At 43.1% G+C, this 17292-nt stretch overlaps 1 protein-coding gene across 3 annotated transcripts in view; it reads left to right on the top strand.

Moving 5' to 3' along the window:
- Nucleotides 1–1637: 1637 nt before the first annotated feature.
- The window catches only part of MED18 (mediator complex subunit 18), an 89015-nt gene continuing 73360 nt past the window's right edge, over nucleotides 1638–17292 (top strand). For 2 of the 3 annotated variants that reach the window (XM_085647682.1, XM_085647673.1), the window contains exon 1: nucleotides 1638–1859. The gene's annotated coding sequence lies outside the window, so the exon portion shown is untranslated. The remainder of the gene's footprint in view (nucleotides 1860–17292) is intronic. The other variant, XM_085647677.1, reaches the window with a different exon arrangement.

Here is a 17292-nt window from a genome sequence, read left to right as displayed (position 1 = left end):
TATTCCAGAGTCCCTTGTCCTATTTGCATACTGCCAATCATTGTTCTTCAGATCTGCCTTGTCCTGTTTAGTGTGTCTACCTGGGGTTCGCATGCAGTTAGCTAGGTTAGTCTGTCTGCTCTTTCTATATTCGGTCTTGCCTTCTCTATTTTATATTTCCTACAGTCTGGTCCTGCTCTTCTTGAGCCCTGACCTCTGTTCATCTCACATCACACCATTCCATGTTTTTAGAATCCAGTCCTTTTTCCTGAGCCCTGTTTCTGGATTCCTATCCCTTTCTCTGACCTGGTGTTTGTGTTCAAATCTTAGTTATACCCAGAGGGTGCCAGAGAGTTCAGAGGCTTGGTGCGTCATACACAGAGATTCGCTTAGAGTTCTTCTCCATATGATCTGCCGGCTGTCTTGTCTTCCATACCTCTTTGAGAATAACTGTTGCTTACCTATTATAATCGCTTTACAGTCACAGACAGATCATTTCACAGAGAGCATATAGACTATCATTTATGATAGTTTGTCTATTGATCTTCTGCTTCATGCTTTCTTGTTGTCATTTTTGCTTTTTGTAGGCATTATATAGTTTATGTTCAATATTTAAATCCCAGGGCACTTCAACCAGCTCCAGTTTTGAGCTTCTAACCCATCTTTCTTCTTCCAAGTTTCAGGTAATCCCTTGTATATGCTAAACTGCTCCTCCTAATATCCATTGCCCATGCATTGCCCGTGTCTCTCCTTGTTAGTTATTTAAAAGCTGGTCTCAGGGGGCTCCTGACATCTGCTTTCTTAATTGACCAATACCAAGCGCCTGTTTCCAACATCAGAGATCTTGTAGAGACTCTGCATGAACTACAGATACAGACAACTGTGCACAACAGCAGAGAAAAAATATAAACTGTTTCTGCAAGTTTCTAAAAGAGCAGGCGACCTGCTTTTGTAAACAAACAATGGCACAGCCAATAGGTCTTACTTTTTTGCTAATGCACTCCTATTGGCTTTGGCCCTGCTAACACAAACAAATGGTCATCGGTGTATGGCTGATGCTGAACTGCACCAACAAAAAAATGTGATGAAGAATATGCTTGCATGACATATGAGTTTTAAAATGACAGCGTCCTCAGCATCAACAGGCAAAGGTAATGATATGGTGCTCATTTTGGTTATTGTTTTCATTTACAGTTCCAAAATGGAATGACCCAGCAGCAAATTATAGTTTTCTTTTTAAAGAACACAATGGTGACACTTGCAGTCCTGCCAAGTATCACGCATCAGGCGTTAGACTAACGCATTTCAGTGTGGTGATCCGCATCACCACACTGAAAAGCATTGTCACACATATGCATAGTGCCTCAGCAGCCTCACTGAAGCGCTACCTAAACTATATCATGGAGTGACTTGGGCAGCTGGCAGCGCGCCGCCGGTGGTGGGCGCGCCGTTCCCATGCAGGCTTGAGTCTTGCAGTTAAGTCTGCTGGCTCACTGATGTGCAACAATGTTTCACTGACAATATTTCCTGTGGCGCGGTTCTTACAGCCTCACGGTAGTGCCCAGTGTAATTTGACGACTGCCGCCGTGGTGGGGGGTGGGGGGGGGGGGGCGGTGGCGTCACGTCCTGCTACTTAAAGGCGGGGAGTTTTTTTTTCCGGAGGAAGCGGGCCACGGCTCGGGCTGGATTTGCGGGCGCTTGAAGCACTGCCTTCTGCTCACACCTGCCAGGTCCGCCGTTGTGTGCTGTCTCAATTATTCATTACCAAGCTCACATCATGGAGTTGCAGCGGCCGCCCGGGACATTGTCTGTCATTGGACAACACTGCAGCATACTCTGAGGACAGCCATGACTAAGAAGCAGGTGGCAAACGACTTGAAGTAAGTACCAGCCCCCCTAGTTTCAATTAGCACAATGCGGCTGCAGTGCTACTTGATCTTTAAAACAGATTAGTTCATAGCTGCCAAGGTTTCAGATCTCTATGAGTGACATGTTTATGATTTCACTGTAATTACAAGTGACATTGCAACGACTATGAGTGACACTTTGTCTCAAGCAAAATCAAGCAATGAAGACGAGGGAAACATTAAAATATTAGAAATGACTTCCCTCCCTCCTCCTTTGTAATTCATGAGGGACTATTTTTAAACACTAAAACGTTTGCTGTGTTTCAGCACAGCACTGGAGGCAGTCAGATCTTTTGAGATCCTGCTTCAGCAGAGATGACTGTAAAAGGTTGTTTGTTCTCAAAATTGTCGCCATGTGGACAGGCAGCAAACTGGCGGTGCATTTCACTGTTGGCTGGCCGAGGTGGAGAAGCATTATATGGTGAAAACTAAAGTATACTCTCGGAGGAGTCACTGTCAGTCAACACTACGTACATGGTACTCACAGCAGCGGACTTAGTGTCTGCACTCATAATCTGCGCTCATTCACCTGCAATTTACAACATTTACATTCTCGAATTTATATGTACTCAGAGACAAAAATCTGTGCATTGACCTATACACACCTGAGATTATCAATGAATGTGCACTCATACTCCTGCCATCGCCTCACATGTGAGATTACCACGAAACATGTACCTTACCTTTGCACCTCCACACATGACATCCCGTGTACCACAATTCACACACAGGATTATCTCTAGATATCTACACAAATACTTGTGAGCCAGCACTCCCATATTGAAGCAGAAGCATTTTAGGCAGGAGACAGCTACAAGCCATTTTTGGCTTGAAAAATCAGGAGTCTCCTGCCTGAGTAGGGTCTGTTGTTATGTATGTGCATATTTTACTCACCACAAATGCGTGGCAAGGTATGTGCAACAGAAACTTGGGCTGATTGAAGCCTCATAGAGTTTACAAATTACCGACTTTAAAAGTTGTTTGTAACACAACAAGCTCATAGATGAAAAATACTTCAGTTCTACTTAGTAGAAGCTTGAATGTATGCTCCTCCAAAACCATCCTATTTACATATTTCCTCTTTTCGTTTACCTGTAGCTGAACAGCGACACTTCTAATCAGCCCAGAGTAAAGTACCTTTAGCTGATATGTTTCCCAGATCTTCAGGCCTTAGCATAACACAGTGTGTGGTAGAATGCGCGCACGGCCGGCCATGAGGATATTGGACCTGCAAATCATCTAGTGGAGAAGTTAGGGCATGACGTCATGCCAGGTGAGCGTTGTAGGGAAGGGAAATCCTTTAAAGAGGGTCATTTTCTCTCTGGATTTCCCTTCTCTTTTTGAGACTCAGGAGCAGCAACATTGTCGTGGTGTCATCAGGGCTTTAAGTGAATGCTTTTTAAATATTATATACAAGCCACAATTGCTGCTTATTTATCTTATGAAACAAAACAACCATTGACAAAGCCAATAGTCCTGACTTGTTGTAGGGAGGATTTTACTTGTTGTATCATATATCTGGCTACAATGACAAAAACAGCAAAATACAAGTCGAGCGGCACACTATGCTAAGCCCAGATTTTTAGTTTACGTGTTTTTAAGCCACTCCCTTAATTACATTGACCACGCCCCTTTAAGACACCCCCCCCCCCCCTCCGTTTTTTCATCCCACTTAAAGCCCTGCCATAGGTGTCTGGAAACAAAACACCATATAGCAAGAGCATTGCTGCACATTTGCTCACACCACTAACTCAGCTGTTTCATAAGGAACTCTAATGTATGGACAATTAGGGGGTTGAGGCTTTGAAAAAAATATCAGATGATGAAAAATGCAAGAAATCTCTTTTTTGGTTCTAGTATGAACATCCTGAATGGGTCATGAATCTAAGGAATTCTAAAAAATCATTTCCATCAGCAGGGCCAAAACCAGTTCTATTATGCAACTAGCAGATGCAGCTCTCATGATGACTAGAATTATTTGCCGTTCCTCGCCCTTCATCTTCTCTCCTTTAGTAAGGCTGTGATTTTATTCATTGTTGACTCCAGGTGACTTGGCTGCCCTCCTCAGCTTCCATTATTTTTCTCTTCTTTTCACTGAGACTGGACCAGTATGTGTCAGTGTATAGTGAGTCTCTATTCCTCTCTTCTGGTGCCTTTACCTTCTTTGTACAAGATGCGGGCAGCTAGGCAGGCAACACTTCACATTTTAAGGCAATCCTTGTGACCACAAGAACTTGATGCAGCCTTTTCTACATGGGCTGCACACAGTTATAGCATGCATGGTTCTTCATGGGGGACAAGCACCCAGGATCCAAACAGTGGCACAAGGCAGTTGAAGAGACTGAGGCAGAAGGTTGTTCCTGGTGAGCCATGGAGCGCACCACATCAGATAGTTTGCAATAGCCCAAGACAATGTCATCGGAAACCGAAATCAATGTAGTAGCAGGTACACCAAGCACTCATCATCCTGCCCATGAGAATCTAAAGAGAACTCAGTCCATACTTTATGTTTGAAGTACAACACATAGACATGAGCACCAGAGGAAGAGCATCTTGTAATTTCAAGGTAGTAGGTGCGCATGCTTTTGCCAAAAGGGGTTCATAACCACTTCATCAAGTCTCTCCACTATGCCCATGGGCTCACAAATCAGTTTCATGACCTCGTTTTTATAATGCCCCCTGATCACTTTCCACTACATCGGTACACCGTACTGTAGGATCAGTTCTTAGAGAAAACGCTTTTCCACAGACAATGCATCACATCTGTGCAATGGGTAGGTCTCCACCCATTTTGAAAACATGAACACCACCACTACCAGATCATAGGAGTATCCTTGACAGCGTGGCAGTGCGATAAAATCAAGTTAGAGCCTAAAGAAAGGTCCATACGCAGAGGAGAATGACTCATTGTGACTAGAGTTTCCCTATGTTATTCTATTGACTCACTAAGCATTGTGAACAATAATCTTGAGCAACTTTCCTGAAATCTTCATTTAACTATATCCTCTGGAAGCTATCTGTAATTGCAACTCTTCTTAAGTGGTTGGGTCTATGGAACAACTTAGTCATCTATGTTAATAAAGCATGTGATAGTACCAACCTTCCTCTCGTGTCTCCTGTATGTTTCTGATCGCCTCAAACTTTTGTGCAGACATTCCAGGGAGTATTATTGCTGCAAGTGAAGCAGCTTATCTCGTTAAGGCCTTCAATGCATGATAGCGAGCCGTAGCATCTGCGAAATTATTGCCTCTTGAAATTTCATCTGACCTTCACCGATGTCCTGCACACTTCACAACAGCTATTTGAGCCTGCATTTGCAGAGCATAAACAAATCTAACACTCTTGGGCCATTGCGTATTGGTGTATCAGAAGAAGTTATGTACCCTCTCCATGACCATAACTGGCTGCAATCATGGACCACTCCAAAAACTGTTGTATGACAGAGACACGCATGGCTAAACCATGCGTGCCTCTACCACACAGCCCGAATCACGAATGTGTCTTAACCACGCATTCCTTTACCATGTATGCCTTTACCACACATTTCTGTTGTAAAGGCATGAATGGTAAAGGTGTATGCATGGCTAAGGTCGCCGTTACTCTGACCCCCCTGCCCTAAAATGTGAACCCTAAACCTCACCCCCCGCCTTTAGGCCTAAAACCTGTCCTGTCCTTAAAACTACCCCTTCCCCTGCTTTGATACCTACAACCATGCCCCTTACCATATACTATCCCCCTGCCCCCACTCCCCTGCACTGTCCTTAAACGTACCACAACCCCTTCTACAGCCCTGAGGCCTAAAACCCTGCCCCCAATTTTAAAAACTATCCCAATCCCTCCCAAGCACTGAGCCCTAAAACCGCAGCCCACTCCTAAATTCTCCCCCCAACCCAGCTCATAAAACGACACGACCCCCGCCCTGAGCCCTAAAGGCTTCTCTCTTTACAAAACTACCCCAGCCCCTTCCACGGCCATAGGGCCTAAAACCCTACCCCCAATTAAAAAAAACTACCCTGATTCCGCCCCCACCAAAGCCCTAAAACCGCCCCCACTCTTAAAAACTGCCCCAACCCAAACTTAAAAAATCCCACCCAAACCCGGTCCCAGACCCACTTACCTGTCTGCATCCAGAGCTTCCTGTTCCAACACTTCCCCATGTATATTCAACACTAGAGTGCTATCTGCCTTAACCACGCACAAGTGGTTACGCTTGCGGTGTTTCGGCACAGGTGGCTCTGCCCGCTGTGTTCCGGCCGTTCCCCCTCCAAAAATTTAACGTGAATCAGTAAAATTGGTTACATTGATATGCCAGACCCGATAGCTGGCCCACATGAAAGCTATCAGTTCAGTGGTCTGGGCAGATTATACATTTGCTAAAGAAGCCTCAATAGTCTTTTCATTTGTACAAACAGCATTACAATTGCAGCATTATGCCTCAAACAGGAGCCAATTACAAATAACACAAATTCATAATTTTTCAAGGGTTCATCTGAATGTCTTATCGGAGCTTGGAACACAGCTCTGTTACTTGAATACAATCATGATCTTCCTTCGCCACCTGCGAAGGCAAAAGCCTGAACAGTACATCTTTAACTCGATATTGTTAGGCTGGACAGCAATATTACTTCATAACAAGTAAGCATCACTCTAATGCTGGGTTTACTCAGTGGAATTTCAACTGAATGAGGTACATACAGTGTCAGGGGGAACCCCAACACAATATTATCAGACTGCAATCACCAATGCGACAGATGCAAAAGGCCTGAGATAACGGAATCCAGCACAGCTAAAAAATACACAACTGGGCATTGGAATTTGGGACATATTGCCTCCTGGATTCAGAAGGAATCCTTCAACTGTATCTTTGAAGTCAAAGTACTCCTCATGAACAAATTCCTTCCCTAGATATTAAGATACGGTTTCCTCAATCACACTCATGATTACTTCTCAACGGCTACTTTAGTTTTTTCGACTTATCAGACCTGGCATTACTCTCTCTTTTCTTGACACTGCCTGAGTCTGCAGTTTTCTGGACTATGATACTGTTGTTTTGATTGGTTTATCTCCTCTGCTCTCTGAACATTGTAAAACGTACCCTCCCTTTTGTGGGTACTACTCTATTGAATATGTTATTATTGCTCTGCTCTCTGTAAAGTGCTCTGATACCTTTGTAATGCGCTCTGATACCCGCAAGGGTCATTCATGTTCATGCTATAAAAAAACTATCAAAATAAAAAAATAAAAATGATGTGTCAGTAGAGACAATTAGCACACTTACTGTTCTGTACAATGTAGGGAAAAATCCTTATCCTACCAAGACATTCCTAAGGCTAGGAAAGAACACAAAGCATGATTTAATTTGAACAATACTTTCTGGTGCTCTTCTGACCAGCACAAGGGGTCAGATACATTTTTGCAGGTCAATCTTTGTAAAGGGTTGGCCATGAGAGAAAAAATTGGTATCCACTGCATACAATAACCTACCATTCAAAGAAACCCCTTACTTCTCCTTGGGAATGGGTTGGCACAATCTGCAGAACAGCTGATATCCTCTCCTGGGACACACTCTGCAGCACCCGGATACCCTCACGGGTGACAAGAAAAGCTCTACAAATCCACCTTACATGGCATTACATTCCTTTCTCCACCTCTAGTCCCAAATAAATCACTTTCTTCAAGCAACAGTTTAACTTTGAGAAAAGACCTTGTGCCCACTGGGGCCAACTGGTTCATCAATGCAACAGTGTCCCATTTGCATGCTTCCCTAGTAGGGGAGGAAACCAACAAATCTTCAAAGTATGGGACCAGCACAGGCCCATATGTAAGCTGCAAGGATTCTGGATTCAAGGATGATGAACCTGTGAGAAGATGGTGTAATGGAAGGTGTCAGATCTCCCCTGGACCAAGGTATGTACCGTCACTTTCCTAGGGCGAGAATATCAGTTCCAAACTTATGGAATATAACATATACACAGCACTTCCTAAGGTGGGCGAACTTTCAACACTCCCCCAAAGGCAAGGCAAGAAAACAATATCACATGAGTCTCCTCTAGACCAAGGTAACACACACAACACTTCTCTAGAGCGAGATATACTTTGCACATCACTTGCCAGGAGGGCACACTCATCACCTCCTACGACAAGGAAAAGACAAATTCAAACATATGGAATATATACATTTATTTACACAATACTTCAATCACGGGCAGGCCGAATATATTTTGATCATGGCAGACTCTCACATATCGAATAACCGATTGAAATACACAATCAATGCAAATATATTGTTGTTATTATAAGTGACCCCAGAATCTAAATGATAAGCTTGGCAGATACAGGGGTAACTACCCAATGTCCTGAATCACAACTTAGGTGGACAAAGGGTAAAAGAACCGTAAAAAGTGCCAATGATTCCCTGAGGAAATACTCTGGGGAAAATAAAGAGGTAGTCGTAGAAAGAGGGTTGGGTATGTTCTCAGGTGTAGGACCTAGCAACCCCTACCCCGGGAGGGGCCTCAAGAAGAGAGATATCGAAGAAGTACACAGGCAAAGAAGGGAAGATATGATAGATGGACGCCCACCAGGATTACAGTCAGAAAGACGTGCGGACCTCTGGCTCTTTGTGGAGCCTATAGGACAGGGAAAAGGTGGGAAAAGAGTTAAGAAACTAAACCCCCTAAATCGCTCCCAACTCCTCTCCTCATTTTCGAAATGTCCAAGCCTACGATACGTTAGCTCAGAAGACCTAAAAGAAGTAGGGTTTGTAGTAAACACCAAAGGAGAAGAAGTAACAAAGGTTCTACTTTATTCTGTATTAGTAAAAGTAGCATTGGAAAAAGCAGAAACCGAGATGTTAAAAAAAGGAATTAGAATAATAAAAAGGGAGGAAATGTTGATGGATAAACAGGGGGAACCTTTTCTCAGGAACCATGCTGGGCTGGGAGATCGACAAATAAGAATGATCAACTCCGAATGGGGTAAGAAGGAAGATCTTGAAATTACAATAACCCCCAAGGACCTAGGGTGGGTTGATAAAGACGTGTTGGTTGGGAACAGATATAGAGAGCTTGCATATATGGAATGTGAAGAAAATGGGTATTTGAGCGATATTGATTAGGAGCTAGGGTCGTCGCACAGCCTGTCTATATTATCGTGGAATGTCAATGGTTATAAAAGAATAGTGCGCCAGGAAAGCTTTAAAAACATACTTAAGAATACTGACATTATATGTTTACAGGAGACTTGGCTGTGCGACGAAACCCTAGTCACAGAAGGATTTACCCATCATGTAAAGCCAGCAAGAAAGAATATATTAGACAGACCATCAGGTGGAAAACTAATGCTGGTTTCCACAAAGATTGCTAGGAATATAGAATCCCTTGAATTTAAATGTAATTGGGTGCTAGGTAGTAGAGTGTTGACGTTGAATAACAACTTAGGTTAAGAAGGTATATGTATTGCCAATGTGTATATTCAGAAAGTAAAAGGAAACGACTATAAGGTGGACCTGGAATGCTTAAAAAAGGATCTGGAGGGCTTATGTGATATCTACCCCAGAGATGTGCTTTTGATATTGGGCGATTTCAATCATAGATTAAACCCTTTAAAAATTGATTTATGGTGTAGAGACTTGTTAAGGGACTACAATATAGAGATTGCTAAGTTCCCCAGCTGTGACACCTCACCCCAAGATGTGGCGCTTGGACAAATGTTGGGTTCTATGGGCCTGGTCTGCGTAAATGGAAGAAAGGACGCAGATCGGCCTGCAAAGCGCACCTTTACAATAGGGCAGCAAATGTGTCCGATAGATTATGTGTTTATACAGGCTTGGAGTTTTGATCTAATCAAACATTTTGAAGTAGTAAGGGTTGAAGATAGTGACCACTACCCATTGCTGATGAAACTTTATGTAAAAAGGGTTCCTCAGAGACAAAGAGCCTTATTAGTACAGGTAGATTATCCAAAGCGACTTACAACTCGTATTACAGAAGAATATATCAAAAAAACTAAGTGCATTCCAGCTGACATTCACATTAAAAAATGTATTACCAGAGGAGGATATTACCTGGTATTTAGAGATGATAAGGCAATTGGTCGAATGCCTCAGGATAAAAATTAAATGTGGTAAACTTGAGTTAGCAAGTAAGGAAAAATTACAAAGTAATAATAAGCCATGGTTTGATGAGGATTGTCGCAAAGCAAAAGCCAGCATTAGGCAAAAGGAAAGAAGTCTGAGAGGGAGATACAATGATGAATGCCTACTTAACCTTCAGGAACTAAGGTCAAAATATAAAACAATCATTAGAGATAAAAAAAAGAACCTATAAGGATAGATACTGGGTGAAGTTACTAGAGGCAATTAAAGAGAAAAATGTGAAAGGCTTTTGGAAACTAATACAAGAAAGCACTGGTAAAGTTGTAGGGTCCTTGCAGTGCTCTGTACCGGAGGACAAGTGGGTCGATTATCTAGAGGAAATTTATGGGAAGTGGCCAAGGATGGTGGAAATAAACACCATCACATGGCCAGGCGTAAGGGAAGAAGTAAAAGAGCACTTCTCCCCTAGTCACATTAGAAGTATAATAGCCAGGCTAAACGGAGGATTGTCTGGGAGGATCGAGATCGGTAATGGTCTGAGACAAAGGTGCGTACTTGCCCCCTTACTTTTTTCCCTGTTTATAGCTGACCTGCCCTCAAAATTAAGAAAGATTAGAGGGGCCAGCCCGAAACTAGGAGGAAACCATATCTCCTGTTTATTATATGCAGATGATCTGGTAATTATGGACCAGACGGAAATTGGTCTACAAAGAAAATTAAACATGTTTAACGAATATTGTCCAATTAAAAAATTAGTTGTGAACATGACGAAAACCAAAATCCTATGCTTTGGAAGAAGAAAAACAAAGTTCTCCTGGTATCTGGGCACAGAGACGCTGGAAAAAGTAACAGAATATAGATATCTGAGGATGTGGTTTGCGAGTAGCCTGCAATGGTATACTCACCTTGATGCATTAAAAATAAGGGCATCGGCTTCCGTGAAGGGTCTAAAAAGATGTAATAGTGCATATGGAGAAATGTCCGATAGGCCGGTTCTAAAGGCCTATCTAGCAATGGTTCCTCCACAATTCCTGTATGGTGCAGAGGTCCTCTATTTAAGTGGCAAAAATGGATGGGACAAAGAGGAGGGAAATATCCTTAAAAGTTTGTTCTTGCTGCCTAGATCATCTATGGTACAAGCAGCAAGACTAGAATTGGGAATCACCTCTTGGGCTATAACAGCTTGCATGGCTTTATTACGCTTCTGGCAGTGTTTAGGATCAGGTGAGGACCAAAAAATTTCACAGTGGTGTAAAAATGAAATATCCAATAGTGAGTTGACCTGGGCAAAAGAGACAAGAGCCTCAATAAACGAAGCGTATGGTGTGTTAAAGCTAAAGTTGTGCCCTCAGTCTCCCCATTTAAAGATAGATAAGAAAGAACTTAGGTCACTGGGAATGGAAGTGTCTCGAACACATGATCAGGAGTATCTCTTATGGAAAAACTCAGCTTCCCATATAGCCTCGGCATGGGAAAATGATTTACACTACCCTTATATAGACAGATTACCTAGTTGTATGTTACGGCGTGAAGTGCTAAGATTGAGAATTGGGATAAACCCCTGTTACGCGACTAAAGGGGTTAAACAACTTAATGATAGATAGCAATGGAAAATGCACTTGCACTTTGGGTACTTCCTGTGATATTTGACATATTTCATTAGATTGCTTGAAGATTTTAGACATACGAAAAGAGATTTTAGATCCGATTTAAAAAAAAATACGATATTAAAAACAGGAAGCAAGCTGTAAATCTCTTAGTGGGAATGATGAACTTGGATATAGCCTGTGCCATTGGGAAATATATAAAGAAAGTTTAAGTGTTCCTCAAATGTAAAGAGTACTGATGAAATCTAGATCTTTTAAGCTATCAGGAGAATGAATTATTAAAGGATAGAAGTATTGGGCGAGACATACCTGAAGGTTTATGTGCCTTAAGAATGGAATAGTTGGTTTTAACATATTTTAAGACGATATTTATCTCCTATTTTAAAGAAAATTTGTTTTATAGGCTTGCAGAAGATGTATTACATATTTTATGATATTGACTTGTTTATATTTAATTGAATGAGATGATGCTTATTGTATACTTTTATGGTTGTAAAAAACTGAATAAAGTTTTATTAACTGACTGACTGATATGTAGAAATATATATGTATGGAAATAAGAAGAAAAGGAAAGAATCAGTAAAGAATCAAGAGACAGTTAGTAGCAGAGACACCTCACCTACTGCTTCATCATTTCACCCCACTTCGCTCAAGGGGAATCCATTGCTTGAACCGGGTGAAAGCTCAGAGGTGACACCAGCCCCCACTCTTCTGTGACAACACGTCTGCTCCACAGCGTGAACTTCCACCAGGCTAGTGTAGGCTCCCCTTTATAATACAAATTCAAACACAGCGAAGCTTCTAGCAAGCCTCGCCCCCTCGTTCTCATGAGAGCCCGTACCATCCTGCTCCGAGGCCACTGCATCGGTTGATCAGGCCTTTGCTATGGCTCCGAGACAGACCATGTACATTCCTCTGATAAGAACCAGTTCTCTCTAGTCAGTAAAGTGCGAAAAACAGGAGAAGAGCAAAACATGCCCTCCCCACCTCTGCAGCTTCGTGCAGGCAGGCACAGAAAATGGCTTCAGTCATGAAAATGGAGTTAGTAAAGCCATGCACACAGAAAGGCCCAAAGCAAGATGAAATTGAAAAGCAAGATGACATGAGAACATGTCAAAGGCAATAGTCAGCACTGCCATAAAGCAAGGTAAAGTCAGAAAACAGAATGACATTAGACCACGTCAAAGCCAATAGGTCAAAGTCATAATTCACCTAACCCAAATAACATTATACACTTAAACCCTCAGTATCCAACATTGAGCACATGTGTCCACCATCACCCACAACACTGCACCTCGACATCCCACACCTTCTATTCTTGTCAAGACTATTCTACTAAAAGACAGCAAGATTACAGGACAGAAGAGAAGCAGGCATATGCAAAACCACCCTACATTAAGGCTAGGGTAACATAACACACTAAAGTCAGTATAAAATGGTGGTGGTTGAGGGTCATCATAGGGTGTCAGACCACAAAAGTGGCTTGTTCACTACGGGTGGAAAGGGATTTGGTTTGGCCTTGGGGGCGTCACGCTCAACAGAACACCAGTGTTTTAAACCTGACAGCAAATAAGTACAGACCTTCCTTCTGCATGAGTACTGAAAGTAATGCTGAACACAAATCGACAACTGTTAACTACTCTGCTGTAACACATATCAGGGACAGGATTAAAGAGGGATTACGGAGAACAGGAAAAGTGGGTACCACACTATCAATAACAGCTCTTAAATCCTTAGCCATTCTCCAAGAAACATCATTCTGTTTCCGAATAGGGAAGAGGGGGTGTTGCAGGGGCTTGCTTATATCTGTTTAATAATGCCCTGCTGTCTTGCATCACTGGCTCAATCTCTTCTTCCTTTTCCTAAGGCAGTATATACTGAGAAATTCGGGGGAACCTCACTCCATCTTCCAATTCCACTGTTACTTATTGGTCAATGTGCATCCTTTCCATCTCTCCTCCATTCACATGCCAAAGCTCGAGTGGTATAGTACTTTGTAAATCTTTGGGAACCTGGCATCACTTTAAAATGTGTATCAGGGTCTCCTGTCTAAAAGAACACACCTTAAGGGGTACAATGCAGTCCAATTTACATAGGCCATCTCTCCCTAACAGATTTATAGGGCTGATATAACTGATCAAAATTCATGTTATTCCATAATACTCCCTATAGTTACAGGGGCAGAAACAAAATTTGAAATGCTGACTGCTTGCACCATTCTCCACAAAAAACAGTTAATTGGAGAACTTCTGCTGGACGCACAGTAGATCAAGCGGCTCCAGTATCAGTTAGCAAATTTGTAAGGTATCCATTAACTGTACCCTCTACATAAGAACCTTCCAGATCCATTGAAAGCACAGGAGCCTGCAAGCAGTCATCCCCTCCTGGGCAGCCCTACTATGCATAGCCAGGTCTGTCAGAACCCCTGTAGTTGTGGCAAAATGGGAAAGTACATAACTCAAGGCAGACATTGGCTGGTGTGGAGGCATCATGATCAGGGGAGGCTTTGGAAGACAGAACTGAGGTGGCGACACAAATGAAGGGGCAGGAGCAATAGGTTGGGTCGTGGCAGTTAACATACTAGAAGAAGCAGTTTGAATATGCTATAATTCTCCTGGCCCCTCCCTTTCCTACCGCGGGACATGTGTTCTTCTGCGTACAATCTTTCCACACTTAGAGCAAGCATTTATTGATTTCCTACGTCTCCCTGTCCCTTTCTTCTCACCCCAGGACCCATCCTCCCAATTCCTCTCAACTGTTCCTGTAACTCTGCTGCCTGAAAAAATTCAGTTTGTACCATCATCCCTTTATCTTTGTCTTTCATTTGTTTCCAATGAAGATTTTCACTGCAATGGTTTGCATATAATAACATTTCTTCAACTGTCTCAGCTTTTCTTCAGTGAGGCAGGGGATGACGGATGTGCCTCATCTATCTTGGCTTTACTGTTAAACTTGCCCATGACTTCAAATGAGAGACCCACCACACATTCACTTCCATGCCTCTCCTGGGGAATTACCCAACACCACAGCCCTCTGTTCTGCACCTGAACTCACATTCACACTTTATAAGGAAGGAACCCGGCACAGTTCACCTGTTTACTTTTGGGTGTGAGTTAATCTTGGTAAGGAGATGGTTCTCACCCACACCTGCCTATTATCTCAATGCGACACTCATCCTTGAATGGCCTGTCCCTTCGGCAGACTCACTCATACAACTGAAGAGAAACCAACCCCTTTTCTTAAACTCACACCTACTCCTGGAGAACTACCACTCCTTTTAATCTACCAACTTCTCTCATTCCATGGTGATGGGGAAGGGAAACCTTGGCAAATTATTTTTACTACCACAACCTAACTGCAATCTATTAATCTCTTAACCTTTACCCTCCGTCCCCTACCCTTTGCCTGTGTCGCTCTCAAAGAATTACTATGGCTACACATGTGCCACTTACTAAAACTGCCAAGTGGGGCCACAGGTGAAGGTCAAAAATATAATCAAATATCCCAATATCGGTGCGCCTTGCGCGTCTGCCAGGTTCAGCACGATTTGCCTGCGGCAGATCCTCCAAACCGATGACAAGTGTCGATGGCATGCTTGCACTTCTCCACCCAGAGTGAAGGCATGATTCAATGATTCTAACGGCTAGGGCGGTCGACCTCGAATCTGGGGAACTGGGTTCGAGTCTCGACAATGACACTCAACATCCTGTGATTCTGGGCAAATCACTTAATCTCCCTGTGCGAACAAAAAAATGTGTCCTCTTGTAATGCAACTGGTGCTCATGTAAAGTGCTCTGATACCCGATTCGGGTCAAGTTCATGCTATATAAAACTCTGTAAAATAAAAAATAAATAAACAATCATAGACAGGAGGTTTAGAGCGAGGCATTTTTTCCAGCTGAAAGGACATCTTACACCAGCTTCGGCTACCGCATGTCTCACAGTTCATCATTATGCATGGACAGGTATACCCTCATCAAGCAATGGAAATTCTCAGACAGTAAATACAGAGAAACAATAAGGCATTTGTTAGTAATATATGATAGCACAGTTCTTCGTGCCCCGGGTTTAACCTTGAATCTCAGCAGAAAGTCTGAGAACAGAACACCGTGGGCATACTCCCTAATAACTCTCACAGCATAGGAAACTTGAGCTCTGAAAAATACCAGTTTGCATCTTTGGTAACCCAGCTGTACGTTTGTGTACTGTAGTGGTGGGGGGTACATGATCTAAAGAAGTTGGTCAGGTCTCTTAAATGTGCCTATATGTTCCCCCTCGTCCCCCGGGACCAAACTTGTGATCCCAAAATCTTAATCACTAGAACAATGTTGGTCCGTTGGCATCTCACCTGAGAAGTGAATATTGCGATTATCCCAAAAGGGGGGTAATCAGATTATCGTTCCATAACTAATACAGCATGAATGTGTCCACTGCCTTGACCCCTGGATGCAGACACCAGCTGAATTATGCTTGTAGTTTATGGTTCAACCTCGCCCCATCTTTCCATCAGGGCTTTGAACACATTCCAGTATGCAGTTGCTGGAGTCCAGTCTGCCACCACATTCAGCACCCTGAAACTAACTGCACTGTAATCGGAATCCAGAGTTTTTAGGAGGAAACATCATAAATCCTTTGCCAGCTCTGCTAGCATCTTGAACAAGGTGCCTTCCAACCAGTTGATGTAACGCATTGCCACCACTTAGTCCATGTTCAGCAAGATGGAGCACCGCAACCTGTCTTTAGCCATCAATGTGATCACAAACGATTCTGCCAGCAACTCCAAGCAACTGAAATGAAGGTATAGCTCTTCCTCCCTTCCCCTGGATATCTCTCCATATCTGTCACCACCATTTTAGACTTTATGTCGTCTAACCCCATCTGGATCTCTGTCCTGGCCACCTGTAATAGTGACACTCACTCCATATACGTGAGGCCTTTTTAGGTCTCGCCTGAGCCAGCGCGCATGCACTGCTCATCGAGGCTTTAGTAAGGGCTTTTGAACTCAGAACACATGCTCGTGTGTGTGCTTTTTTTTATTAACCCGCAATTGGCCTGTGCATGCGTCTTTCTTAAAAGGACAACACGCAATTGGTCCAAGGCGGATGATTGTCCCGCCTTCTTTGTTCCCTGGCATAGGGTGCTCAGGAGCGAGCATTAATGCCATCTGTTTCCAATTATCACGTTTGCGTTAATTGGAAACAGATGGCGCGATGGCGGTCAGCGCTGGTCGCGTTGGTTTTTCACCTGCAGCGGTGGGCACAAGCGCGCGCACCACTCCCGGGCTTGTCTTATTAGCTTTCACTTTCGTAAAAGTTTGCAGTCTTGTTTGTTTGCAGCCAGGGAGCCCTGTAGTCCATCCGCGCAGCCATCAAGAGAAGTAAGTCTTTTCAATTTATCTGTGGTTTAATGCCGAGCATTTAACAGCAATACGGCACTTTCTGAACACTGTTATTAGAGTGTTGCTTTAACCTCACAAACAGGTCAGCTGAGCGTGCCAGTGCTTTGAAGCAATACAGGTAATTTATGAAGGTAACCAAAAGTATGGTCAGAATTAAAAATAATGTAAATAATATTGGCAAGTACAAAGCCGTGTGGATTCGAGTAGCCCTCAAATGGCAGATTGTCTTCTTAGCACTCGTCCCGGCGACCTGCCCCTTTAAATCCTTGTGCCTGTGTCGAGGCGGAGCATGGCTTTTCTCGTATC

The sequence above is a fragment of the Triturus cristatus genome, chromosome 3_2 (assembly GCF_964204655.1).
Source record: "Triturus cristatus chromosome 3_2, aTriCri1.1, whole genome shotgun sequence".
Lineage (NCBI taxonomy): Eukaryota > Metazoa > Chordata > Amphibia > Caudata > Salamandridae > Triturus > Triturus cristatus.
The sequence above is the reverse complement of the archived record's forward strand: the minus strand, read 5'-3'. Positions and strand labels throughout refer to the sequence as shown.